The sequence below is a fragment of the Epargyreus clarus genome, unplaced genomic scaffold (genome assembly GCF_041222505.1).
Source record: "Epargyreus clarus isolate Ecla_fem2 unplaced genomic scaffold, WU_Ecla_fem_2.2 ptg000031l, whole genome shotgun sequence".
In the NCBI taxonomy this organism is placed as follows: Eukaryota; Metazoa; Arthropoda; class Insecta; order Lepidoptera; family Hesperiidae; genus Epargyreus; species Epargyreus clarus.
The window spans coordinates 5,176,051-5,203,415 of NW_027332236.1; the positions used below are offsets into that span (position 1 = coordinate 5,176,051).

Below are 27,365 nucleotides of genomic sequence, written 5' to 3' on the forward strand. Positions count from 1 at the left end.
AATAACTATTTTCTCGCCGTATATTTTTTCTACATGACTCACTGAACCATAAAAAAACTAAAATAGCGAGATTGTCTTCGGTCTTCAGGCGGAATCGGCGAAATGCTTCTATTTATTTGTTTGTAACTTTGCTGACTATCGTCGGCGGTGATGCAAAGATCCATTGATGTGGTCTAAGCTCGATGTCAGCCCGCTGTCGCACCTCGAGATGGACCCGGGAGGGAGTTTATGTGCTGCGGCGCTGTCCAAATCGCTGAAACAATGTAAACAATCACGTTTTTCCACATTTTACACTCTCTTACAACAATAGCAGATATTCGCAGGGAGACACTACTGACAACTGTCATGTTTTTTATTTCCTTTGTTAAATAATTATCGCCAAAGATAATGAAGTGTTTTAAAATTTAAAAAAAAATATTGCAATAGATTCTCAATAAAAAATGTGAACAAAAAATAATAAAATTGAAAATTTATGTCCAAAAATATTTTAAAATATTTTTATACATTTCAAAACATATGGGAAATGTTCATGACACTTCGGGCGCGCTCGGCCGAGTTCGGGTGGACCGGTAGAAGCTATAGAAGAGTTCGTAGGTAGCTGTCGGAGCTGAGTGGTGTAGGTGGGATGACAGCTTCTGCACACTCGTGGCACGTGACGCGGGTGTTCAGGGTTCGAATCCCCGACCCCCATACTACTGAGTTCCCGCATGCCATGTAGTGCATGGCATGCGAGTAGATATGTAGGTGAATTGAGAGTAGAATAAGCTGTAAATAGGGTAAGCGAAGTAGTAGAATATAGATAAAGTAATTTAATTAGAAAATAACTATTTTCTCGCCGTATATTTTCTCTACATGACTCACCGAACCATAAAAAAACTAAAATAGCGAGATTGTCTTCGATCTTCGGCTGGAATCGGCGAAATGCTTCTATTTATTTGTTTGTAACTTTGCTGACTATCGTCGGCGGTGATGCAAAGATCCATTGATGTGGTCTAAGCTCGATGTCAGCCCGCTGTCGCACCTCGAGATGGACCCGGGAGGGAGTTTATGTGCTGCGGCGCTGTCCAAATCGCTGAAACAATGTAAACAATCACGGTTTTCCACATTTTACACTCTCTTACAACAATAGCAGATATTCGCAGGGAGACACTACTGACAACTGTCATGTTTTTTATTTCCTTTGTAAAATTATTATCGCCAAAGATAATGAAGTGTTTTAAAATTTAAAAAAAAATATTGCAATAGATTCTCAATAAAAAATGTGAACAAAAAATAATAAAATTGAAAATTTATGTCCAAAAATATTTTAAAATATTTTTATACATTTCAAAAATATGGGAAATGTTCATGACACTTCGGGCGCGCTCGGCCGAGTTCGGGTGGACCGGTAGAAGCTATAGAAGAGTTCGTAGGTAGCTGTCGGAGCTGAGTGGTGTAGGTGGGATGACAGCTTCTGCACACTCGTGGCACGTGACGCGGGTGTTCAGGGTTCGAATCCCCGACCCCCATACTACTGAGTTCCCGCATGCCATGTAGTGCATGGCATGCGAGTAGATATGTAGGTGAATTGAGAGTAGAATAAGCTGTAAATAGGGTAAGCGAAGTAGTAGAATATAGATAAAGTAATTTAATTAGAAAATAACTATTTTCTCGCCGTATATTTTCTCTACATGACTCACCGAACCATAAAAAAACTAAAATAGCGAGATTGTCTTCGATCTTCGGCTGGAATCGGCGAAATGCTTCTATTTATTTGTTTGTAACTTTGCTGACTATAGTCGGCGGTGATGCAAAGATCCATTGATGTGGTCTAAGCTCGATGTCAGCCCGCTGTCGCACCTCGAGATGGACCCGGGAGGGAGTTTATGTGCTGCGGCGCTGTCCAAATCGCTGAAACAATGTAAACAATCACGGTTTTCCACATTTTACACTCTCTTACAACAATAGCAGATATTCGCAGGGAGACACTACTGACAACTGTCATGTTTTTTATTTCCTTTGTAAAATTATTATCGCCAAAGATAATGAAGTGTTTTAAAATTTAAAAAAAAATATTGCAATAGATTCTCAATAAAAAATGTGAACAAAAAATAATAAAATTGAAAATTTATGTCCAAAAATATTTTAAAATATTTTTATACATTTCAAAACATATGGGAAATGTTCATGACACTTCGGGCGCGCTCGGCCGAGTTCGGGTGGACCGGTAGAAGCTATAGAAGAGTTCGTAGGTAGCTGTCGGAGCTGAGTGGTGTAGGTGGGATGACAGCTTCTGCACACTCGTGGCACGTGACGCGGGTGTTCAGGGTTCGAATCCCCGACCCCCATACTACTGAGTTCCCGCATGCCATGTAGTGCATGGCATGCGAGTAGATATGTAGGTGAATTGAGAGTAGAATAAGCTGTAAATAGGGTAAGCGAAGTAGTAGAATATAGATAAAGTAATTTAATTAGAAAATAACTATTTTCTCGCCGTATATTTTCTCTACATGACTCACCGAACCATAAAAAAACTAAAATAGCGAGATTGTCTTCGATCTTCGGCTGGAATCGGCGAAATGCTTCTATTTATTTGTTTGTAACTTTGCTGACTATAGTCGGCGGTGATGCAAAGATCCATTGATGTGGTCTAAGCTCGATGTCAGCCCGCTGTCGCACCTCGAGATGGACCCGGGAGGGAGTTTATGTGCTGCGGCGCTGTCCAAATCGCTGAAACAATGTAAACAATCACGGTTTTCCACATTTTACACTCTCTTACAACAATAGCAGATATTCGCAGGGAGACACTACTGACAACTGTCATGTTTTTTATTTCCTTTGTAAAATTATTATCGCCAAAGATAATGAAGTGTTTTAAAATTTAAAAAAAAATATTGCAATAGATTCTCAATAAAAAATGTGAACAAAAAATAATAAAATTGAAAATTTATGTCCAAAAATATTTTAAAATATTTTTATACATTTCAAAACATATGGGAAATGTTCATGACACTTCGGGCGCGCTCGGCCGAGTTCGGGTGGACCGGTAGAAGCTATAGAAGAGTTCGTAGGTAGCTGTCGGAGCTGAGTGGTGTAGGTGGGATGACAGCTTCTGCACACTCGTGGCACGTGACGCGGGTGTTCAGGGTTCGAATCCCCGACCCCCATACTACTGAGTTCCCGCATGCCATGTAGTGCATGGCATGCGAGTAGATATGTAGGTGAATTGAGAGTAGAGTAAGCTGTAAATAGGGTAAGCGAAGTAGTAGAATATAGATAAAGTAATTTAATTAGAAAATAACTATTTTCTCGCCGTATATTTTCTCTACATGACTCACCGAACCATAAAAAAACTAAAATAGCGAGATTGTCTTCGATCTTCGGCTGGAATCGGCGAAATGCTTCTATTTATTTGTTTGTAACTTTGCTGACTATCGTCGGCGGTGATGCAAAGATCCATTGATGTGGTCTAAGCTCGATGTCAGCCCGCTGTCGCACCTCGAGATGGACCCGGGAGGGAGTTTATGTGCTGCGGCGCTGTCCAAATCGCTGAAACAATGTAAACAATCACGGTTTTCCACATTTTACACTCTCTTACAACAATAGCAGATATTCGCAGGGAGACACTACTGACAACTGTCATGTTTTTTATTTCCTTTGTAAAATTATTATCGCCAAAGATAATGAAGTGTTTTAAAATTTAAAAAAAAATATTGCAATAGATTCTCAATAAAAAATGTGAACAAAAAATAATAAAATTGAAAATTTATGTCCAAAAATATTTTAAAATATTTTTATACATTTCAAAAATATGGGAAATGTTCATGACACTTCGGGCGCGCTCGGCCGAGTTCGGGTGGACCGGTAGAAGCTATAGAAGAGTTCGTAGGTAGCTGTCGGAGCTGAGTGGTGTAGGTGGGATGACAGCTTCTGCACACTCGTGGCACGTGACGCGGGTGTTCAGGGTTCGAATCCCCGACCCCCATACTACTGAGTTCCCGCATGCCATGTAGTGCATGGCATGCGAGTAGATATGTAGGTGAATTGAGAGTAGAGTAAGCTGTAAATAGGGTAAGCGAAGTAGTAGAATATAGATAAAGTAATTTAATTAGAAAATAACTATTTTCTCGCCGTATATTTTCTCTACATGACTCACCGAACCATAAAAAAACTAAAATAGCGAGATTGTCTTCGATCTTCGGCTGGAATCGGCGAAATGCTTCTATTTATTTGTTTGTAACTTTGCTGACTATCGTCGGCGGTGATGCAAAGATCCATTGATGTGGTCTAAGCTCGATGTCAGCCCGCTGTCGCACCTCGAGATGGACCCGGGAGGGAGTTTATGTGCTGCGGCGCTGTCCAAATCGCTGAAACAATGTAAACAATCACGGTTTTCCACATTTTACACTCTCTTACAACAATAGCAGATATTCGCAGGGAGACACTACTGACAACTGTCATGTTTTTTATTTCCTTTGTTAAATTATTATCGCCAAAGATAATGAAGTGTTTTAAAATTTAAAAAAAAAATATTGCAATAGATTCTCAATAAAAAATGTGAACAAAAAATAATAAAATTGAAAATTTATGTCCAAAAATATTTTAAAATATTTTTATACATTTCAAAACATATGGGAAATGTTCATGACACTTCGGGCGCGCTCGGCCGAGTTCGGGTGGACCGGTAGAAGCTATAGAAGAGTTCGTAGGTAGCTGTCGGAGCTGAGTGGTGTAGGTGGGATGACAGCTTCTGCACACTCGTGGCACGTGACGCGGGTGTTCAGGGTTCGAATCCCCGACCCCCATACCACTGAGTTCCCGCATGCCATGTAGTGCATGGCATGCGAGTAGATATGTAGGTGAATTGAGAGTAGAGTAAGCTGTAAATAGCGTAAGCGAAGTAGTAGAATATAGAGAAAGTAATTTAATTAGAAAATAACTATTTTCTCGCCGTATATTTTCTCTACATGACTCACCGAACCATAAAAAAACTAAAATAGCGAGATTGTCTTCGGTCTTCGAGCGGAATCGGCGAAATGCTTCTATTTATTTGTTTGTAACTTTGCTGACTATCGTCGGCGGTGATGCAAAGATCCATTGATGTGGTCTAAGCTCGATGTCAGCCCGCTGTCGCACCTCGAGATGGACCCGGGAGGGAGTTTATGTGCTGCGGCGCTGTCCAAATCGCTGAAACAATGTAAACAATCACGTTTTTCCACATTTTACACTCTCTTACAACAATAGCAGATATTCGCAGGGAGACACTACTGACAACTGTCATGTTTTTTATTTCCTTTGTTAAATTATTATCGCCAAAGATAATGAAGTGTTTTAAAATTTAAAAAAAAATATTGCAATAGATTCTCAATAAAAAATGTGAACAAAAAATAATAAAATTGAAAATTTATGTCCAAAAATATTTTAAAATATTTTTATACATTTCAAAACATATGGGAAATGTTCATGACACTTCGGGCGCGCTCGGCCGAGTTCGGGTGGACCGGTAGAAGCTATAGAAGAGTTCGTAGGTAGCTGTCGGAGCTGAGTGGTGTAGGTGGGATGACAGCTTCTGCACACTCGTGGCACGTGACGCGGGTGTTCAGGGTTCGAATCCCCGACCCCCATACTACTGAGTTCCCGCATGCCATGTAGTGCATGGCATGCGAGTAGATATGTAGGTGAATTGAGAGTAGAGTAAGCTGTAAATAGGGTAAGCGAAGTAGTAGAATATAGATAAAGTAATTTAATTAGAAAATAACTATTTTCTCGCCGTATATTTTCTCTACATGACTCACTGAACCATAAAAAAACTAAAATAGCGAGATTGTCTTCGGTCTTCAGGCGGAATCGGCGAAATGCTTCTATTTATTTGTTTGTAACTTTGCTGACTATCGTCGGCGGTGATGCAAAGATCCATTGATGTGGTCTAAGCTCGATGTCAGCCCGCTGTCGCACCTCGAGATGGACCCGGGAGGGAGTTTATGTGCTGCGGCGCTGTCCAAATCGCTGAAACAATGTAAACAATCACGGTTTTCCACATTTTACACTCTCTTACAACAATAGCAGATATTCGCAGGGAGACACTACTGACAACTGTCATGTTTTTTATTTCCTTTGTTAAATTATTATCGCCAAAGATAATGAAGTGTTTTAAAATTTAAAAAAAAAATATTGCAATAGATTCTCAATAAAAAATGTGAACAAAAAATAATAAAATTGAAAATTTATGTCCAAAAATATTTTAAAATATTTTTATACATTTCAAAACATATGGGAAATGTTCATGACACTTCGGGCGCGCTCGGCCGAGTTCGGGTGGACCGGTAGAAGCTATAGAAGAGTTCGTAGGTAGCTGTCGGAGCTGAGTGGTGTAGGTGGGATGACAGCTTCTGCACACTCGTGGCACGTGACGCGGGTGTTCAGGGTTCTGTTATATTCAATATTCCTTAGCAATATACTGCCGACCTCATCATTCTTAATTACTATATAACGCCTTGCAACCATGTGGCCGGCAGTTGCACGTAATCCGCGTCCGCGAAACATTTAAGTTTTAACATTATAAAAGAAAAGTGAGGGGATAATTTCTCTGTAGTTTTTAAAGGCATTAAACCAGTAGTGACAGCAGAATGTGTTTTTTTTAAAGACAATCAGGGGCTGCCGCGTAACATTGGTGTCAGAAGTGGGATCTCGTAAGTGGTTTTAGAAGAGAACCCTGAGATCCCGAACCCCTGGCAGGTCCCCTCGATAGTTCATATTGACCGACGGTCAGTCTCAGTCAGCTCTGAGCCCGCGTCAGGCACCAGCAGTCGCTACAGGAGAAGCATCGTGGTCGACAGTTAGTCTCACAAATCAAGTGAGCCTGCACCCGATCAGCAGCAGAAACCCTCGTCCAACTACAACCAGCTCGTGCAACTCAACCAACGTCGGACACGTCATCGTCCTGACGGAGCCACGTCATCATCGCGTCGCCGTCAGCGAAGCAAGGTCAGGTCATCGTTTGTGCTGAAAGGACTAAGTGATAACTAGTGATGATCGCGCTTCTAATAGTTTTGTGAGTAACTAAATGTAATTACTTTGACTACATATACTTTCACTATAATTATTTTACATTAACTTATATTTTGTAATTGTATTTCTATTTGTGTTCCAACTTGTGTTATTAATTAACTATTTCTTTTGTGCTGTATAACTGTAACTTTTATTAATTCAAGTTAAAATGTCTCTAAAAGGCGAACCTGCTGATAAATCCGATAAAATGACGTTAAACTTTTTGACGAAATTCATAAGACCCTATAACGGCGATAGGGATACCTTACCAGCATTTTTAACAAATTGTGAGAATGCCATGTCATTAGCTTCTGCAGACCAACAAGTCATATTATGCAAATATATAATATCGCAATTGGAAGGTAAAGCCCAAATAGCTTGCAGTCTCAAAACTTTTTCAACTTGGCAGGATTTAAAACAATTTTTAAAAACAAATTTTGGCGAAAAGAAACATTCCTCGCATTTGCTTATTGATCTGCAGAACTGTCGTCAGTCACCATCCGAATCTGTATCTCAATTTTCCCTTAGGTTGGAGACGTGTTTAACCCGTATCCAAGCAGATATCCACTACTCTTGTTCTGATAGGTCCCAATTAGCAGGTAGAATAGCGGCAAAGGAAGATCTAGCTTTAAATACGTTTTTATTGGGGCTTAACCCCAATATCTCCACCATAGTTAGATGTAAAAATCCGTCGTCTCTCAACGAAGCCATTAATAGTGCCGTTGAAGAAGAAAAAATATACAAACTAACCAGAATAACTCAACGCCCCTCGAAACACTGTTCTCTATGTAACAAGCAAGGGCATCTTTCGTCAGACTGTTATAGGAACCATCATAAATCCTATCACATGCCAAATCCTGCCATACCTAATTCATTTCCAAACAATATAAATAGTAATAAGTTCTGTAATTATTGTAAAAATAAAGGCCATATGATAACCGAGTGTCGTAAACGTGAGTTCAACAACCGGCGTCGAGTTACAGAGTTCAAGTCGCAACCTGAGCCAGGTCAATCTACTCAAAACAGCAACGTTAACTCTAATGCAGCAAATAATGCAATTAATTATTGTGCAGAAGACGACACTTATTACGGTTATAATTATAATAATGAGGATGGTAATTTAAACTAAAAGGGATTTCGGATCAGTGCCCTCCGAAATCGTCAATTTCAAGTGGCACAGTAACCATTAGATATCACCCAACTCGGTCCAACCCTTCGAGTTTTTATAATATGATTTCATCTCAGTTTCAACAGCTGAGTCCTTCCAAGACCAACGCATCTCAGTCTAAGAAGCTGAGTCCCCAAGCATCTCAGTTCAAGCCACTGAGTCTTTCCAAGTCCAATGCATCTCAGTCCAAGCCACTGAGTCTTTCCAAGTCCAATGCATCTCAGTCCAAGTCGCTGAGTCCTTCTAAAGCCAACGCATCTCAGTCTAAGCCACTGAGTCCACAAGCATCTCAGTCCAAGCCGCTGAGTCTTTCTAAAGCCAACGCATCTCAGTCTAAGCCACTGAGTCCACAAACATCTCAGTCCAAGCTGCTGAGTCCTTCTAAACCTAACGCATCTCAGTCTAAGCCGCTGAGTCCTTTTGCCTCCGATACGCTTCAGGTTCTAAATCATCCTAAAACCTACGCAGAATGCTTATTACAACCGAAGTCACTGAGTCCTACCAAGTTATGTACAAAACCTGAAAGTCAATGTGGTGGTAGGCCTCTCCCACCTCAGCCACAGAAGCTGAGTCATAATACAATGTCGCGTTTGCCTACAAATTCAAAACATTCAGTGCCTATTCTTGAAACTTGCGTAAATAAATACAAAGTCTCTTTACCCTTCATAAACATCATGACAAAATACTCACAGAGACCACTAAGTTTTCTTATTGACACGGGTGCTAGCGTGAGTATAATCAAAGAATCAAGTTTAGTAAATAAACCTCAATTTTCTTGTGATATTATAAAACTCAAAGGCATTAATGATAACGACACCTACAGTGAAACTTTGGGTTCATTTAATTTACAACTAGAGTTGTGTGACAAAACTTTACAATACAAGTTTCACGTTATTGGTGATGGAGTAAATTTAAAATATGATGGAATCATCGGCACAGATTTTCTTAGATACTTTAATGCTAATATAGATTATGACTCTAAATGCTTGTCTTTATACGGTCAGAGCGTCCCAATTTTATATGATAAACCTATTTATATCGTCCCAGCTCGCTCAGAAGCTGTAATTGAATGCATAGTAGCAAACAAATCATCAGACTTACCTAATCTGCGTGAAGCGCTCATTTTAGATCAAAGCGTCTGTGATGGCGTTTACGTCGCTAATTGTATTGTGTCTTTAAAACCAAATAACCGTGTTAATGTTTCCGTGCTAAATACAACAGAATCCGAAGTTCGTATTAACGAATTCAAAGTTAATTTAACCCCAATTGATTTTATAGAAATTTCAAAAATAATTCCCAGCACCGAAATGATAAACACAATCTCGTCCTCACCCTCAGATCGTATTGATCGCGTTCTTAATTTAATACGACACGAACATCTTAACTCAGAAGAGAAGCAAGCCCTTCTAAATTGTTGTTCCAAGTATTCAGATATATTCTACCTAGAAGGTGATCCTCTCACGCATACAAATGCCATACAACATTCAATAAATACCGGAAATGCCGCACCTATTAATGTTAAATCTTATCGTTTTCCTGATTGCCATAAAGAAGAAGTCGACTCGCAAATAAAAAAAATGTTAAGACAAAAAATTATACGACCTTCTATCTCTCCCTGGAGTGCCCCAGTTTGGGTAGTACCCAAGAAATTGGACGCTTCAGGTGTAAAAAAGTGGCGTATTGTAATTGACTACAGACGCCTTAATGACGTAACCGTTAACGAAACTTTCCCTATACCGTTAATAACCGATATTTTAGATCAACTAGGGCATTCAAAATATTTTACTACATTGGACTTAGTCTCTGGCTTCCATCAAGTAGAATTAAATCCTGAAGATGCATCCAAAACCGGATTTACTATTATTAATACTAACGGCACATCAGGCCACTACGAATTCACCAGAATGCCGTTTGGCCTCAAAAATGCGCCCGCTACCTTCCAACGCCTTATGAATACCGTCCTTTCAGGTCTTCAAGGCCTCCACTGCTATGTATACTTAGATGATTGCATTATTTATAGCCACGATTTATCTACACACATAAACAAACTACAATTAGTATTCGATAGATTCAGAGAATATAATTTAAAACTACAACCCGATAAATGTGAATTTTTGCGACGAGAAGTATCTTACCTTGGACACATCATTACCGATAAAGGTGTATCCCCGAACCCAGACAAGGTCAAAGCAGTCTCTTCCTATCCAGCCCCATCAAATCCAAAGGAAATAAAATCATTTTTAGGCCTGATTGGCTATTATCGTCGCTTTATCGATAACTTTTCTAAAATCACTAAACCGCTTACTTCTTTGTTAAAAAAGGATGTTACTTTTCACTGGGGCCAAGATCAACAAAATGCATTCGAACTATTGAAGGAAAAACTAATCACAGCTCCACTTCTCCAATATCCGGATTTTTCGCAGCCTTTTATAGTCACTACAGATGCAAGTAATTACGCCGTAGGCGCAGTTCTCTCCCAGGGCATAGTAGGAAAAGATAAACCGATAGCATACGCGTCCAGGACATTAAATAAACAAGAAGGAAATTATTCTACGACAGAGAAGGAATTACTGGCAATTTTATTTGCGGTTAAGACCTTTCGTCCATACCTTTATGGCTATAAGTTCAAAATTATAACCGATCACAGACCACTTGTGTGGCTCTTTAACGTCAAGGATCCAGGTAGCAGACTCATTCGTTGGCGCCTTAAACTCGAAGAGTATGACTACGAGATCGTATATAAACAAGGTCGTCTAAACTCAAATGCCGACGCGTTATCACGCTATCCCGTAAATCTCGTCGATATCAATAGTCTAAATAATTTTTCTTATGAACAATATTTTAAAGCTCAATTTTCTAACAAAACTCCTAATTCTAATACTATAATTGAAGAATGCACTCAAGGACTGCATTTATCCAAATTAAATACAATCGCATGCCCAGTCTCTTTAGATTTTGACTATTCTATGCCCCATTGCGAAGAAATCCTGTCTCAATTAGATAACACGGCTGATATACTAAATTCAGAACGCGAACCTCATACAATATTTCACGTCAATGATAAATCCAAAAATTTCTATTTTCTATTCACTAAAGTTCATCATTATGAACAGACGCAATTGAGAGATGTTTATAATTTATTAATAAAACTAAGAAATATTCTAATCAAAAATTCAGACATTACAGATCTTGCACTTCCCGATTTCTCTGACCCCTTTTCTAAATTAGCTTATAGTAAAATTTACAACATGATTTCATATATATTCCACAATACTAATATTAAAATTAATATCTATAAAAATCAATTAATCTATCCTACTCCTGTAGAAATCCCTAAAATTCTTAAGGAAAACCATGATTCCGCAATTGCCGGTCACCCCGGATCACAAAGGATGTATAAACGGATTAAATCAAGCTACTACTGGAAAGGTATGCGCTCCGACATTGAAAACTATGTTAAAAAATGTAGGTTGTGTCAAATTAATAAACCGCTAAGAAAATCTAATAAAGCTCCAATGGAGATAACTTCTACCTCTACTAAACCGTTTGAACGCCTAGCGCTTGACGTCGTAGGTCCATTACCCGAAGCAGGTTTTCAAAATTTTAAATTTATTCTAACTCTACAAGATGACTTAACAAAATTCACTAATGCTTATCCAATGATTACAGCCACTAGCGAAGAAATAGCACGAAATCTGGTTCATTTCATGTCTCTATTCGGTTTCCCAAAAAATATTCTAACAGATCTAGGTACTTGCTTTACATCAGATTTATTTAAACAACTAACTGATATATTAAAAGTAAAAGCAAAATTTACTACCCCGTATCATCCCCAAACTAATGGTGCCCTAGAGCGCTCACATGCAACCTTGAAAGAATATCTAAAATCGTTTGTAAATGAAAACCAAAACGATTGGCACTGTTATCTATTTACAGCGATACTCGCTTATAATACTACTCCGCATTGTACAACCAATTATACCCCTCACGAACTATTATTCGGTTATAAACCCAGTATCCCTAGCTCCTTATATGAATCAGTAAGTAATACAACTTATCACGAATATATCCGTGCATTACAATATAGAATGCGTTTCAGTCGCGAAAAAGCTATTCAAAATATTATCAACAGTAAAGAAAAATCTAAACAATATTATGACATTAGTTCTCGTGAAACAACATATAAAGTAGGAGATATGGTATATCTAAAGCATCACCATAGACTTCGTAAAGCATTATCACCCATTTGGAAGGGTCCATATAAAATAATTAAAGTCCATAACAAACATAACGTGACCTTACAAATAGGCCGGAAAAAAATTAAATATCACACAAATGAAATTAAACCCGCTATATCTTAATTCAATCTAAAATAATATTATTAAATATTTTTATATTTAATTTAAAATAAAGATATATTATTTCATTATTTTTTTTATATTACTTTAATCATTATAATGTTTTGTTGTATTTATTATTGTAACACATCTTGAAAATAAAAACTTACAACATTTCTATTGCCATAAAAATTCAATCTGCCAACAATAAATTAACGTCTTTATTGCATATCATAAACGAAAAATCTATTAAAACCTTCGCATTAATTCAACCTTCTAACTCATTTATTTCTCTAAGTGACGACAGGATGCATTATGCTATGTCGGACACGTTAGATAAATGCAAAATTATTGATAGCAACCTTTCTATTTATGAACTAACTACAATTTATTCTTGTTTAATTAATTCAAACTGCGAGTCCAAAATTCTTACTGAGGTCTTCTTCGTCTTACGTCCTACTTTCGTTATCCTCTGAATGTAATTCTAAAATTTTATATGGCCAAATAGATATTTAGCAAAAATTTAAAAAATAATAAACGGATTTTCGTGCAGTCTATGCCAAATAAGCTTACCATTCGTTGTAATAATGATATTGTCGACCATTCTATTGTCGGCAAATCCTTCCAATTCCTATGTTTCTGTTATAAAATCTCCTTTAGATAAATTTTGATATAACAGCAGATGACTGTTGTAAAAGGGACTTATTTAATGAAAGTTTACCACATTTATCTCCTATCTCCTTAAGTATATAATAATAAATTTATATTCTTTAAAACATAATAATCGTCAGCTAAATAATTTAGAACAAGAATTAAATAATATAGAAAAGGAATCTCATTTTGTTAAATATGGCCCTTATTATTCTACATTCACCTGTATACTAATTGTATTCTTATTTTTGTACTTAGCCTATAAGATTTATAAATGTTTCAAAAACTAAAATAATAATTCCGGATGCTGTATTCCAATTTTTAATCAATGCTATAACAAAGAGGCTCATAAAACTAAATCGAAGATATCAAACTCTGTTGAGATAAAAGAAATTACCAATTCCTCGGAGCCTGAAAACCTCTATACTTCAAATGACTTGAGTAACAACAAATATTTAATACATTTGTATTTAGTATTTTAAAATTTAAATAATATTACTGAATTTTCTTATATACTGAAATGTTCTCTTGCTATTTACACTTATAACTACTTTTCATATTTTTTTCAATTATTTTCAACTACCTATCGAACTATTGTTAAAATGCTTTATTTAAATATGTATGTAATAAATTAAATACATATAAATGTCTCAAAATTATCGAATTAAGATTTAAATAATAATAAGTTAATGTGACTATTACTTAATTGTTTACTTATAATTAATGCAACGATAAATTAAACCTTTTCTTTATATTTTATAAGGATGAATCTCGATGTAAACCTCATTTTTCTTTTCTTTTAACTCCGCTTCAACCTTAAAAAGGATAAAGCTTCATTTAAGGGGGGGAGATGTTATATTCAATATTCCTTAGCAATATACTGCCGACCTCATCATTCTTAATTACTATATAACGCCTTGCAACCATGTGGCCGGCAGTTGCACGTAATCCGCGTCCGCGAAACATTTAAGTTTTAACATAATAAAAGAAAAGTGAGGGGATAATTTCTCTGTAGTTTTTAAAGGCATTAAACCAGTAGTGACAGCAGAGTGTGTTTTTTTTAAAGACAATCAGGGGCTGCCGCGTAACAGTTCGAATCCCCGACCCCCATACTACTGAGTTCCCGCATGCCATGTAGTGCATGGCATGCGAGTAGATATGTAGGTGAATTGAGAGTAGAGTAAGCTGTAAATAGGGTAAGCGAAGTAGTAGAATATAGATAAAGTAATTTAATTAGAAAATAACTATTTTCTCGCCGTATATTTTCTCTACATGACTCACCGAACCATAAAAAAACTAAAATAGCGAGATTGTCTTCGATCTTCGGCTGGAATCGGCGAAATGCTTCTATTTATTTGTTTGTAACTTTGCTGACTATCGTCGGCGGTGATGCAAAGATCCATTGATGTGGTCTAAGCTCGATGTCAGCCCGCTGTCGCACCTCGAGATGGACCCGGGAGGGAGTTTATGTGCTGCGGCGCTGTCCAAATCGCTGAAACAATGTAAACAATCACGGTTTTCCACATTTTACACTCTCTTACAACAATAGCAGATATTCGCAGGGAGACACTACTGACAACTGTCATGTTTTTTATTTCCTTTGTTAAATTATTATCGCCAAAGATAATGAAGTGTTTTAAAATTTAAAAAAAAAATATTGCAATAGATTCTCAATAAAAAATGTGAACAAAAAATAATAAAATTGAAAATTTATGTCCAAAAATATTTTAAAATATTTTTATACATTTCAAAACATATGGGAAATGTTCATGACACTTCGGGCGCGCTCGGCCGAGTTCGGGTGGACCGGTAGAAGCTATAGAAGAGTTCGTAGGTAGCTGTCGGAGCTGAGTGGTGTAGGTGGGATGACAGCTTCTGCACACTCGTGGCACGTGACGCGGGTGTTCAGGGTTCGAATCCCCGACCCCCATACTACTGAGTTCCCGCATGCCATGTAGTGCATGGCATGCGAGTAGATATGTAGGTGAATTGAGAGTAGAGTAAGCTGTAAATAGCGTAAGCGAAGTAGTAGAATATAGAGAAAGTAATTTAATTAGAAAATAACTATTTTCTCGCCGTATATTTTCTCTACATGACTCACCGAACCATAAAAAAACTAAAATAGCGAGATTGTCTTCGGTCTTCGAGCGGAATCGGCGAAATGCTTCTATTTATTTGTTTGTAACTTTGCTGACTATCGTCGGCGGTGATGCAAAGATCCATTGATGTGGTCTAAGCTCGATGTCAGCCCGCTGTCGCACCTCGAGATGGACCCGGGAGGGAGTTTATGTGCTGCGGCGCTGTCCAAATCGCTGAAACAATGTAAACAATCACGTTTTTCCACATTTTACACTCTCTTACAACAATAGCAGATATTCGCAGGGAGACACTACTGACAACTGTCATGTTTTTTATTTCCTTTGTTAAATTATTATCGCCAAAGATAATGAAGTGTTTTAAAATTTAAAAAAAAATATTGCAATAGATTCTCAATAAAAAATGTGAACAAAAAATAATAAAATTGAAAATTTATGTCCAAAAATATTTTAAAATATTTTTATACATTTCAAAACATATGGGAAATGTTCATGACACTTCGGGCGCGCTCGGCCGAGTTCGGGTGGACCGGTAGAAGCTATAGAAGAGTTCGTAGGTAGCTGTCGGAGCTGAGTGGTGTAGGTGGGATGACAGCTTCTGCACACTCGTGGCACGTGACGCGGGTGTTCAGGGTTCGAATCCCCGACCCCCATACTACTGAGTTCCCGCATGCCATGTAGTGCATGGCATGCGAGTAGATATGTAGGTGAATTGAGAGTAGAGTAAGCTGTAAATAGGGTAAGCGAAGTAGTAGAATATAGATAAAGTAATTTAATTAGAAAATAACTATTTTCTCGCCGTATATTTTCTCTACATGACTCACTGAACCATAAAAAAACTAAAATAGCGAGATTGTCTTCGGTCTTCAGGCGGAATCGGCGAAATGCTTCTATTTATTTGTTTGTAACTTTGCTGACTATCGTCGGCGGTGATGCAAAGATCCATTGATGTGGTCTAAGCTCGATGTCAGCCCGCTGTCGCACCTCGAGATGGACCCGGGAGGGAGTTTATGTGCTGCGGCGCTGTCCAAATCGCTGAAACAATGTAAACAATCACGGTTTTCCACATTTTACACTCTCTTACAACAATAGCAGATATTCGCAGGGAGACACTACTGACAACTGTCATGTTTTTTATTTCCTTTGTTAAATTATTATCGCCAAAGATAATGAAGTGTTTTAAAATTTAAAAAAAAAATATTGCAATAGATTCTCAATAAAAAATGTGAACAAAAAATAATAAAATTGAAAATTTATGTCCAAAAATATTTTAAAATATTTTTATACATTTCAAAACATATGGGAAATGTTCATGACACTTCGGGCGCGCTCGGCCGAGTTCGGGTGGACCGGTAGAAGCTATAGAAGAGTTCGTAGGTAGCTGTCGGAGCTGAGTGGTGTAGGTGGGATGACAGCTTCTGCACACTCGTGGCACGTGACGCGGGTGTTCAGGGTTCGAATCCCCGACCCCCATACTACTGAGTTCCCGCATGCCATGTAGTGCATGGCATGCGAGTAGATATGTAGGTGAATTGAGAGTAGAGTAAGCTGTAAATAGGGTAAGCGAAGTAGTAGAATATAGATAAAGTAATTTAATTAGAAAATAACTATTTTCTCGCCGTATATTTTCTCTACATGACTCACTGAACCATAAAAAAACTAAAATAGCGAGATTGTCTTCGGTCTTCAGGCGGAATCGGCGAAATGCTTCTATTTATTTGTTTGTAACTTTGCTGACTATCGTCGGCGGTGATGCAAAGATCCATTGATGTGGTCTAAGCTCGATGTCAGCCCGCTGTCGCACCTCGAGATGGACCCGGGAGGGAGTTTATGTGCTGCGGCGCTGTCCAAATCGCTGAAACAATGTAAACAATCACGGTTTTCCACATTTTACACTCTCTTACAACAATAGCAGATATTCGCAGGGAGACACTACTGACAACTGTCATGTTTTTTATTTCCTTTGTTAAATTATTATCGCCAAAGATAATGAAGTGTTTTAAAATTTAAAAAAAAAATATTGCAATAGATTCTCAATAAAAAATGTGAACAAAAAATAATAAAATTGAAAATTTATGTCCAAAAATATTTTAAAATATTTTTATACATTTCAAAACATATGGGAAATGTTCATGACACTTCGGGCGCGCTCGGCCGAGTTCGGGTGGACCGGTAGAAGCTATAGAAGAGTTCGTAGGTAGCTGTCGGAGCTGAGTGGTGTAGGTGGGATGACAGCTTCTGCACACTCGTGGCACGTGACGCGGGTGTTCAGGGTTCGAATCCCCGACCCCCATACTACTGAGTTCCCGCATGCCATGTAGTGCATGGCATGCGAGTAGATATGTAGGTGAATTGAGAGTAGAGTAAGCTGTAAATAGGGTAAACGAAGTAGTAGAATATAGATAAAGTAATTTAATTAGAAAATAACTATTTTCTCGCCGTATATTTTCTCTACATGACTCACTGAACCATAAAAAAACTAAAATAGCGAGATTGTCTTCGGTCTTCAGGCGGAATCGGCGAAATGCTTCTATTTATTTGTTTGTAACTTTGCTGACTATCGTCGGCGGTGATGCAAAGATCCATTGATGTGGTCTAAGCTCGATGTCAGCCCGCTGTCGCACCTCGAGATGGACCCGGGAGGGAGTTTATGTGCTGCGGCGCTGTCCAAATCGCTGAAACAATGTAAACAATCACGTTTTTCCACATTTTACACTCTCTTACAACAATAGCAGATATTCGCAGGGAGACACTACTGACAACTGTCATGTTTTTTATTTCCTTTGTAAAATTATTATCGCCAAAGATAATGAAGTGTTTTAAAATTTAAAAAAAAATATTGCAATAGATTCTCAATAAAAAATGTGAACAAAAAATAATAAAATTGAAAATTTATGTCCAAAAATATTTTAAAATATTTTTTAAACATTTCAAAACATATGGGAAATGTTCATGACACTTCGGGCGCGCTCGGCCGAGTTCGGGTGGACCGGTAGAAGCTATAGAAGAGTTCGTAGGTAGCTGTCGGAGCTGAGTGGTGTAGGTGGGATGACAGCTTCTGCACACTCGTGGCACGTGACGCGGGTGTTCAGGGTTCGAATCCCCGACCCCCATACCACTGAGTTCCCGCATGCCATGTAGTGCATGGCATGCGAGTAGATATGTAGGTGAATTGAGAGTAGAGTAAGCTGTAAATAGGGTAAGCGAAGTAGTAGAATATAGATAAAGTAATTTAATTAGAAAATAACTATTTTCTCGCCGTATATTTTCTCTACATGACTCACCGAACCATAAAAAAACTAAAATAGCGAGATTGTCTTCGATCTTCGGCTGGAATCGGCGAAATGCTTCTATTTATTTGTTTGTAACTTTGCTGACTATAGTCGGCGGTGATGCAAAGATCCATTGATGTGGTCTAAGCTCGATGTCAGCCCGCTGTCGCACCTCGAAATGGACCCGGGAGGGAGTTTATGTGCTGCGGCGCTGTCCAAATCGCTGAAACAATGTAAACAATCACGGTTTTCCACATTTTACACTCTCTTACAACAATAGCAGATATTCGCAGGGAGACACTACTGACAACTGTCATGTTTTTTATTTCCTTTGTAAAATTATTATCGCCAAAGATAATGAAGTGTTTTAAAATTTAAAAAAAAATATTGCAATAGATTCTCAATAAAAAATGTGAACAAAAAATAATAAAATTGAAAATTTATGTCCAAAAATATTTTAAAATATTTTTATACATTTCAAAAATATGGGAAATGTTCATGACACTTCGGGCGCGCTCGGCCGAGTTCGGGTGGACCGGTAGAAGCTATAGAAGAGTTCGTAGGTAGCTGTCGGAGCTGAGTGGTGTAGGTGGGATGACAGCTTCTGCACACTCGTGGCACGTGACGCGGGTGTTCAGGGTTCGAATCCCCGACCCCCATACTACTGAGTTCCCGCATGCCATGTAGTGCATGGCATGCGAGTAGATATGTAGGTGAATTGAGAGTAGAGTAAGCTGTAAATAGGGTAAGCGAAGTAGTAGAATATAGATAAAGTAATTTAATTAGAAAATAACTATTTTCTCGCCGTATATTTTCTCTACATGACTCACTGAACCATAAAAAAACTAAAATAGCGAGATTGTCTTCGGTCTTCAGGCGGAATCGGCGAAATGCTTCTATTTATTTGTTTGTAACTTTGCTGACTATCGTCGGCGGTGATGCAAAGATCCATTGATGTGGTCTAAGCTCGATGTCAGCCCGCTGTCGCACCTCGAGATGGACCCGGGAGGGAGTTTATGTGCTGCGGCGCTGTCCAAATCGCTGAAACAATGTAAACAATCACGTTTTTCCACATTTTACACTCTCTTACAACAATAGCAGATATTCGCAGGGAGACACTACTGACAACTGTCATGTTTTTTATTTCCTTTGTAAAATTATTATCGCCAAAGATAATGAAGTGTTTTAAAATTTAAAAAAAAATATTGCAATAGATTCTCAATAAAAAATGTGAACAAAAAATAATAAAATTGAAAATTTATGTCCAAAAATATTTTAAAATATTTTTTAAACATTTCAAAACATATGGGAAATGTTCATGACACTTCGGGCGCGCTCGGCCGAGTTCGGGTGGACCGGTAGAAGCTATAGAAGAGTTCGTAGGTAGCTGTCGGAGCTGAGTGGTGTAGGTGGGATGACAGCTTCTGCACACTCGTGGCACGTGACGCGGGTGTTCAGGGTTCGAATCCCCGACCCCCATACCACTGAGTTCCCGCATGCCATGTAGTGCATGGCATGCGAGTAGATATGTAGGTGAATTGAGAGTAGAGTAAGCTGTAAATAGGGTAAGCGAAGTAGTAGAATATAGATAAAGTAATTTAATTAGAAAATAACTATTTTCTCGCCGTATATTTTCTCTACATGACTCACCGAACCATAAAAAAACTAAAATAGCGAGATTGTCTTCGATCTTCGGCTGGAATCGGCGAAATGCTTCTATTTATTTGTTTGTAACTTTGCTGACTATAGTCGGCGGTGATGCAAAGATCCATTGATGTGGTCTAAGCTCGATGTCAGCCCGCTGTCGCACCTCGAAATGGACCCGGGAGGGAGTTTATGTGCTGCGGCGCTGTCCAAATCGCTGAAACAATGTAAACAATCACGGTTTTCCACATTTTACACTCTCTTACAACAATAGCAGATATTCGCAGGGAGACACTACTGACAACTGTCATGTTTTTTATTTCCTTTGTAAAATTATTATCGCCAAAGATAATGAAGTGTTTTAAAATTTAAAAAAAAATATTGCAATAGATTCTCAATAAAAAATGTGAACAAAAAATAATAAAATTGAAAATTTATGTCCAAAAATATTTTAAAATATTTTTATACATTTCAAAAATATGGGAAATGTTCATGACACTTCGGGCGCGCTCGGCCGAGTTCGGGTGGACCGGTAGAAGCTATAGAAGAGTTCGTAGGTAGCTGTCGGAGCTGAGTGGTGTAGGTGGGATGACAGCTTCTGCACACTCGTGGCACGTGACGCGGGTGTTCAGGGTTCGAATCCCCGACCCCCATACTACTGAGTTCCCGCATGCCATGTAGTGCATGGCATGCGAGTAGATATGTAGGTGAATTGAGAGTAGAGTAAGCTGTAAATAGGGTAAGCGAAGTAGTAGAATATAGATAAAGTAATTTAATTAGAAAATAACTATTTTCTCGCCGTATATTTTCTCTACATGACTCACCGAACCATAAAAAAACTAAAATAGCGAGATTGTCTTCGATCTTCGGCTGGAATCGGCGAAATGCTTCTATTTATTTGTTTGTAACTTTGCTGACTATCGTCGGCGGTGATGCAAAGATCCATTGATGTGGTCTAAGCTCGATGTCAGCCCGCTGTCGCACCTCGAGATGGACCCGGGAGGGAGTTTATGTGCTGCGGCGCTGTCCAAAATCGCTGAAACAATGTAAACAATCACGTTTTTCCACATTTTACACTCTCTTACAACAATAGCAGATATTCGCAGGGAGACACTACTGACAACTGTCATGTTTTTTATTTCCTTTGTAAAATTATTATCGCCAAAGATAATGAAGTGTTTTAAAATTTAAAAAAAAATATTGTAATAGATTCTCAATAAAAAATGTGAACAAAAAATAATAAAATTGAAAATTTATGTCCAAAAATATTTTAAAATATTTTTATACATTTCAAAACATATGGGAAATGTTCATGACACTACGGGCGCGCTCGGGCATCTTCGGCCGAGTTCGGGTGGACCGGTAGAAGCTATAGAAGAGTTCGTAGGTAGCTGTCGGAGCTGAGTGGTGTAGGTGGGATGACAGCTTCTGCACACTCGTGGCACGTGACGCGGGTGTTCAGGGTTCGAATCCCCGACCCCCATACTACTGAGTTCCCGCATGCCATGTAGTGCATGGCATGCGAGTAGATATGTAGGTGAATTGAGAGTAGAGTAAGCTGTAAATAGGGTAAGCGAAGTAGTAGAATATAGATAAAGTAATTTAATTAGAAAATAACTATTTTCTCGCCGTATATTTTCTCTACATGACTCACCGAACCATAAAAAAACTAAAATAGCGAGATTGTCTTCGGTCTTCGAGCGGAATCGGCGAAATGCTTCTATTTATTTGTTTGTAACTTAGCTGACTATCGTCGGCGGTGATGCAAAGATCCATTGATGTGGTCTAAGCTCGATGTCAGCCCGCTGTCGCACCTCGAGATGGACCCGGGAGGGAGTTTATGTGCTGCGGCGCTGTCCAAATCGCTGAAACAATGTAAACAATCACGGTTTTCCACATTTTACACTCTCTTACAACAATAGCAGATATTCGCAGGGAGACACTACTGACAACTGTCATGTTTTTTATTTCCTTTGTTAAATTATTATCGCCAAAGATAATGAAGTGTTTTAAAATTAAAAAAAAAAATATTGCAATAGATTCTCAATAAAAAATGTGAACAAAAAATAATAAAATTGAAAATTTATGTCCAAAAATATTTTAAAATATTTTTATACATTTCAAAACATATGGGAAATGTTCATGACACTTCGGGCGCGCTCGGCCGAGTTCGGGTGGACCGGTAGAAGCTATAGAAGAGTTCGTAGGTAGCTGTCGGAGCTGAGTGGTGTAGGTGGGATGACAGCTTCTGCACACTCGTGGCACGTGACGCGGGTGTTCAGGGTTCGAATCCCCGACCCCCATACTACTGAGTTCCCGCATGCCATGTAGTGCATGGCATGCGAGTAGATATGTAGGTGAATTGAGAGTAGAGTAAGCTGTAAATAGGGTAAGCGAAGTAGTAGAATATAGATAAAGTAATTTAATTAGAAAATAACTATTTTCTCGCCGTATATTTTCTCTACATGACTCACTGAACCATAAAAAAACTAAAATAGCGAGATTGTCTTCGGTCTTCAGGCGGAATCGGCGAAATGCTTCTATTTATTTGTTTGTAACTTTGCTGACTATCGTCGGCGGTGATGCAAAGATCCATTGATGTGGTCTAAGCTCGATGTCAGCCCGCTGTCGCACCTCGAGATGGACCCGGGAGGGAGTTTATGTGCTGCGGCGCTGTCCAAATCGCTGAAACAATGTAAACAATCACGGTTTTCCACATTTTACACTCTCTTACAACAATAGCAGATATTCGCAGGGAGACACTACTGACAACTGTCATGTTTTTTATTTCCTTTGTAAAATTATTATCGCCAAAGATGAAGTGTTTTAAAATTTAAAAAAAAATATTGTAATAGATTCTCAATAAAAAATGTGAACAAAAAATAATAAAATTGAAAATTTATGTCCAAAAATATTTTAAAATATTTTTATACATTTCAAAACATATGGGAAATGTTTATGACACTTCGGGCGCGCTCGGCCGAGTTCGGGTGGACCGGTAGAAGCTATAGAAGAGTTCGTAGGTAGCTGTCGGAGCTGAGTGGTGTAGGTGGGATGACAGCTTCTGCACACTCGTGGCACGTGACGCGGGTGTTCAGGGTTCGAATCCCCGACCCCCATACTACTGAGTTCCCGCATGCCATGTAGTGCATGGCATGCGAGTAGATATGTAGGTGAATTGAGAGTAGAGTAAGCTGTAAATAGGGTAAGCGAAGTAGTAGAATATAGATAAAGTAATTTAATTAGAAAATAACTATTTTCTCGCCGTATATTTTCTCTACATGACTCACCGAACCATAAAAAAACTAAAATAGCGAGATTGTCTTCGATCTTCGGCTGGAATCGGCGAAATGCTTCTATTTATTTGTTTGTAACTTTGCTGACTATAGTCGGCGGTGATGCAAAGATCCATTGATGTGGTCTAAGCTCGATGTCAGCCCGCTGTCGCACCTCGAAATGGACCCGGGAGGGAGTTTATGTGCTGCGGCGCTGTCCAAATCGCTGAAACAATGTAAACAATCACGGTTTTCCACATTTTACACTCTCTTACAACAATAGCAGATATTCGCAGGGAGACACTACTGACAACTGTCATGTTTTTTATTTCCTTTGTAAAATTATTATCGCCAAAGATAATGAAGTGTTTTAAAATTTAAAAAAAAATATTGCAATAGATTCTCAATAAAAAATGTGAACAAAAAATAATAAAATTGAAAATTTATGTCCAAAAATATTTTAAAATATTTTTATACATTTCAAAAATATGGGAAATGTTCATGACACTTCGGGCGCGCTCGGCCGAGTTCGGGTGGACCGGTAGAAGCTATAGAAGAGTTCGTAGGTAGCTGTCGGAGCTGAGTGGTGTAGGTGGGATGACAGCTTCTGCACACTCGTGGCACGTGACGCGGGTGTTCAGGGTTCGAATCCCCGACCCCCATACTACTGAGTTCCCGCATGCCATGTAGTGCATGGCATGCGAGTAGATATGTAGGTGAATTGAGAGTAGAGTAAGCTGTAAGTAGGGTAAGCGAAGTAGTAGAATATAGATAAAGTAATTTAATTAGAAAATAACTATTTTCTCGCCGTATATTTTCTCTACATGACTCACCGAACCATAAAAAAACTAAAATAGCGAGATTGTCTTCGATCTTCGGCTGGAATCGGCGAAATGCTTCTATTTATTTGTTTGTAACTTTGCTGACTATCGTCGGCGGTGATGCAAAGATCCATTGATGTGGTCTAAGCTCGATGTCAGCCCGCTGTCGCACCTCGAGATGGACCCGGGAGGGAGTTTATGTGCTGCGGCGCTGTCCAAATCGCTGAAACAATGTAAACAATCACGGTTTTCCACATTTTACACTCTCTTACAACAATAGCAGATATTCGCAGGGAGACACTACTGACAACTGTCATGTTTTTTATTTCCTTTGTAAAATTATTATCGCCAAAGATGAAGTGTTTTAAAATTTAAAAAAAAATATTGTAATAGATTCTCAATAAAAAATGTGAACAAAAAATAATAAAATTGAAAATTTATGTCCAAAAATATTTTAAAATATTTTTTAAACATTTCAAAACATATGGGAAATGTTCATGACACTTCGGGCGCGCTCGGCCGAGTTCGGGTGGACCGGTAGAAGCTATAGAAGAGTTCGTAGGTAGCTGTCGGAGCTGAGTGGTGTAGGTGGGATGACAGCTTCTGCACACTCGTGGCACGTGACGCGGGTGTTCAGGGTTCGAATCCCCGACCCCCATACTACTGAGTTCCCGCATGCCATGTAGTGCATGGCATGCGAGTAGATATGTAGGTGAATTGAGAGTAGAGTAAGCTGTAAGTAGGGTAAGCGAAGTAGTAGAATATAGATAAAGTAATTTAATTAGAAAATAACTATTTTCTCGCCGTATATTTTCTCTACATGACTCACCGAACCATAAAAAAACTAAAATAGCGAGATTGTCTTCGATCTTCGGCTGGAATCGGCGAAATGCTTCTATTTATTTGTTTGTAACTTTGCTGACTATCGTCGGCGGTGATGCAAAGATCCATTGATGTGGTCTAAGCTCGATGTCAGCCCGCTGTCGCACCTCGAGATGGACCCGGGAGGGAGTTTATGTGCTGCGGCGCTGTCCAAAATCGCTGAAACAATGTAAACAATCACGTTTTTCCACATTTTACACTCTCTTACAACAATAGCAGATATTCGCAGGGAGACACTACTGACAACTGTCATGTTTTTTATTTCCTTTGTAAAATTATTATCGCCAAAGATAATGAAGTGTTTTAAAATTTAAAAAAAAAATATTGTAATAGATTCTCAATAAAAAATGTGAACAAAAAATAATAAAATTGAAAATTTATGTCCAAAAATATTTTAAAATATTTTTATACATTTCAAAACATATGGGAAATGTTCATGACACTACGGGCGCGCTCGGGCATCTTCGGCCGAGTTCGGGTGGACCGGTAGAAGCTATAGAAGAGTTCGTAGGTAGCTGTCGGAGCTGAGTGGTGTAGGTGGGATGACAGCTTCTGCACACTCGTGGCACGTGACGCGGGTGTTCAGGGTTCGAATCCCCGACCCCCATACTACTGAGTTCCCGCATGCCATGTAGTGCATGGCATGCGAGTAGATATGTAGGTGAATTGAGAGTAGAGTAAGCTGTAAATAGGGTAAGCGAAGTAGTAGAATATAGATAAAGTAATTTAATTAGAAAATAACTATTTTCTCGCCGTATATTTTCTCTACATGACTCACTGAACCATAAAAAAACTAAAATAGCGAGATTGTCTTCGGTCTTCAGGCGGAATCGGCGAAATGCTTCTATTTATTTGTTTGTAACTTTGCTGACTATCGTCGGCGGTGATGCAAAGATCCATTGATGTGGTCTAAGCTCGATGTCAGCCCGCTGTCGCACCTCGAGATGGACCCGGGAGGGAGTTTATGTGCTGCGGCGCTGTCCAAATCGCTGAAACAATGTAAACAATCACGTTTTTCCACATTTTACACTCTCTTACAATAATAGCAGATATTCGCAGCGAGACACTACTGACAACTGTCATGTTTTTTATTTCCTTTGTTAAATTATTATCGCCAAAGATAATGAAGTGTTTTAAAATTTAAAAAAAAATATTGCAATAGATTCTCAATAAAAAATGTGAACAAAAAATAATAAAATTGAAAATTTATGTCCAAAAATATTTTAAAATATTTTTATACATTTCAAAAATATGGGAAATGTTCATGACACTTCGGGCGCGCTCGGCCGAGTTCGGGTGGACCGGTAGAAGCTATAGAAGAGTTCGTAGGTAGCTGTCGGAGCTGAGTGGTGTAGGTGGGATGACAGCTTCTGCACACTCGTGGCACGTGACGCGGGTGTTCAGGGTTCGAATCCCCGACCCCCATACCACTGAGTTCCCGCATGCCATGTAGTGCATGGCATGCGAGTAGATATGTAGGTGAATTGAGAGTAGAGTAAGCTGTAAATAGCGTAAGCGAAGTAGTAGAATATAGATAAAGTAATTTAATTAGAAAATAACTATTTTCTCGCCGTATATTTTCTCTACATGACTCACCGAACCATAAAAAAACTAAAATAGCGAGATTGTCTTCGGTCTTCAGGCGGAATCGGCGAAATGCTTCTATTTATTTGTTTGTAACTTTGCTGACTATCGTCGGCGGTGATGCAAAGATCCATTGATGTGGTCTAAGCTCGATGTCAGCCCGCTGTCGCACCTCGAGATGGACCCGGGAGGGAGTTTATGTTCTGCGGCGCTGTCCAAATCGCTGAAACAATGTAAACAATCACGTTTTTCCACATATTACACTCTCTTACAACAATAGCAGATATTCGCAGCGAGACACTACTGACAACTGTCATGTTTTTTATTTCCTTTGTAAAATTATTATCGCCAAAGATAATGAAGTGTTTTAAAATTTAAAAAAAAAAATGCAATAGATTCTCAATAAAAAATGTGAACAAAAAATAATAAAATTGAAAATTTATGTCCAAAAATATTTTAAAATATTTTTTAAACATTTCAAAACATATGGGAAATGTTCATGACACTTCGGGCGCGCTCGGCCGAGTTCGGGTGGACCGGTAGAAGCTTTATAGATGAGTTCGTAGGTAGCTGTCGGAGCTGAGTGGTGTAGGTGGGATGACAGCTCCT

General features: G+C 38.6%; 1 long non-coding RNA gene across 1 annotated transcript in view; it reads right to left on the reverse strand.

Moving 5' to 3' along the window:
• LOC140754726 (uncharacterized) overlaps nucleotides 1–27,041 on the reverse strand; it is a 188,230-nt gene extending 161,189 nt beyond the window's left edge. Inside the window, exon 1 of the long non-coding RNA XR_012103692.1 lies at nucleotides 26,769–27,041. This is a non-coding gene — a long non-coding RNA (uncharacterized LOC140754726). The remainder of the gene's footprint in view (nucleotides 1–26,768) is intronic.
• Between the last annotated feature and the right edge of the window lie 324 nt (nucleotides 27,042–27,365).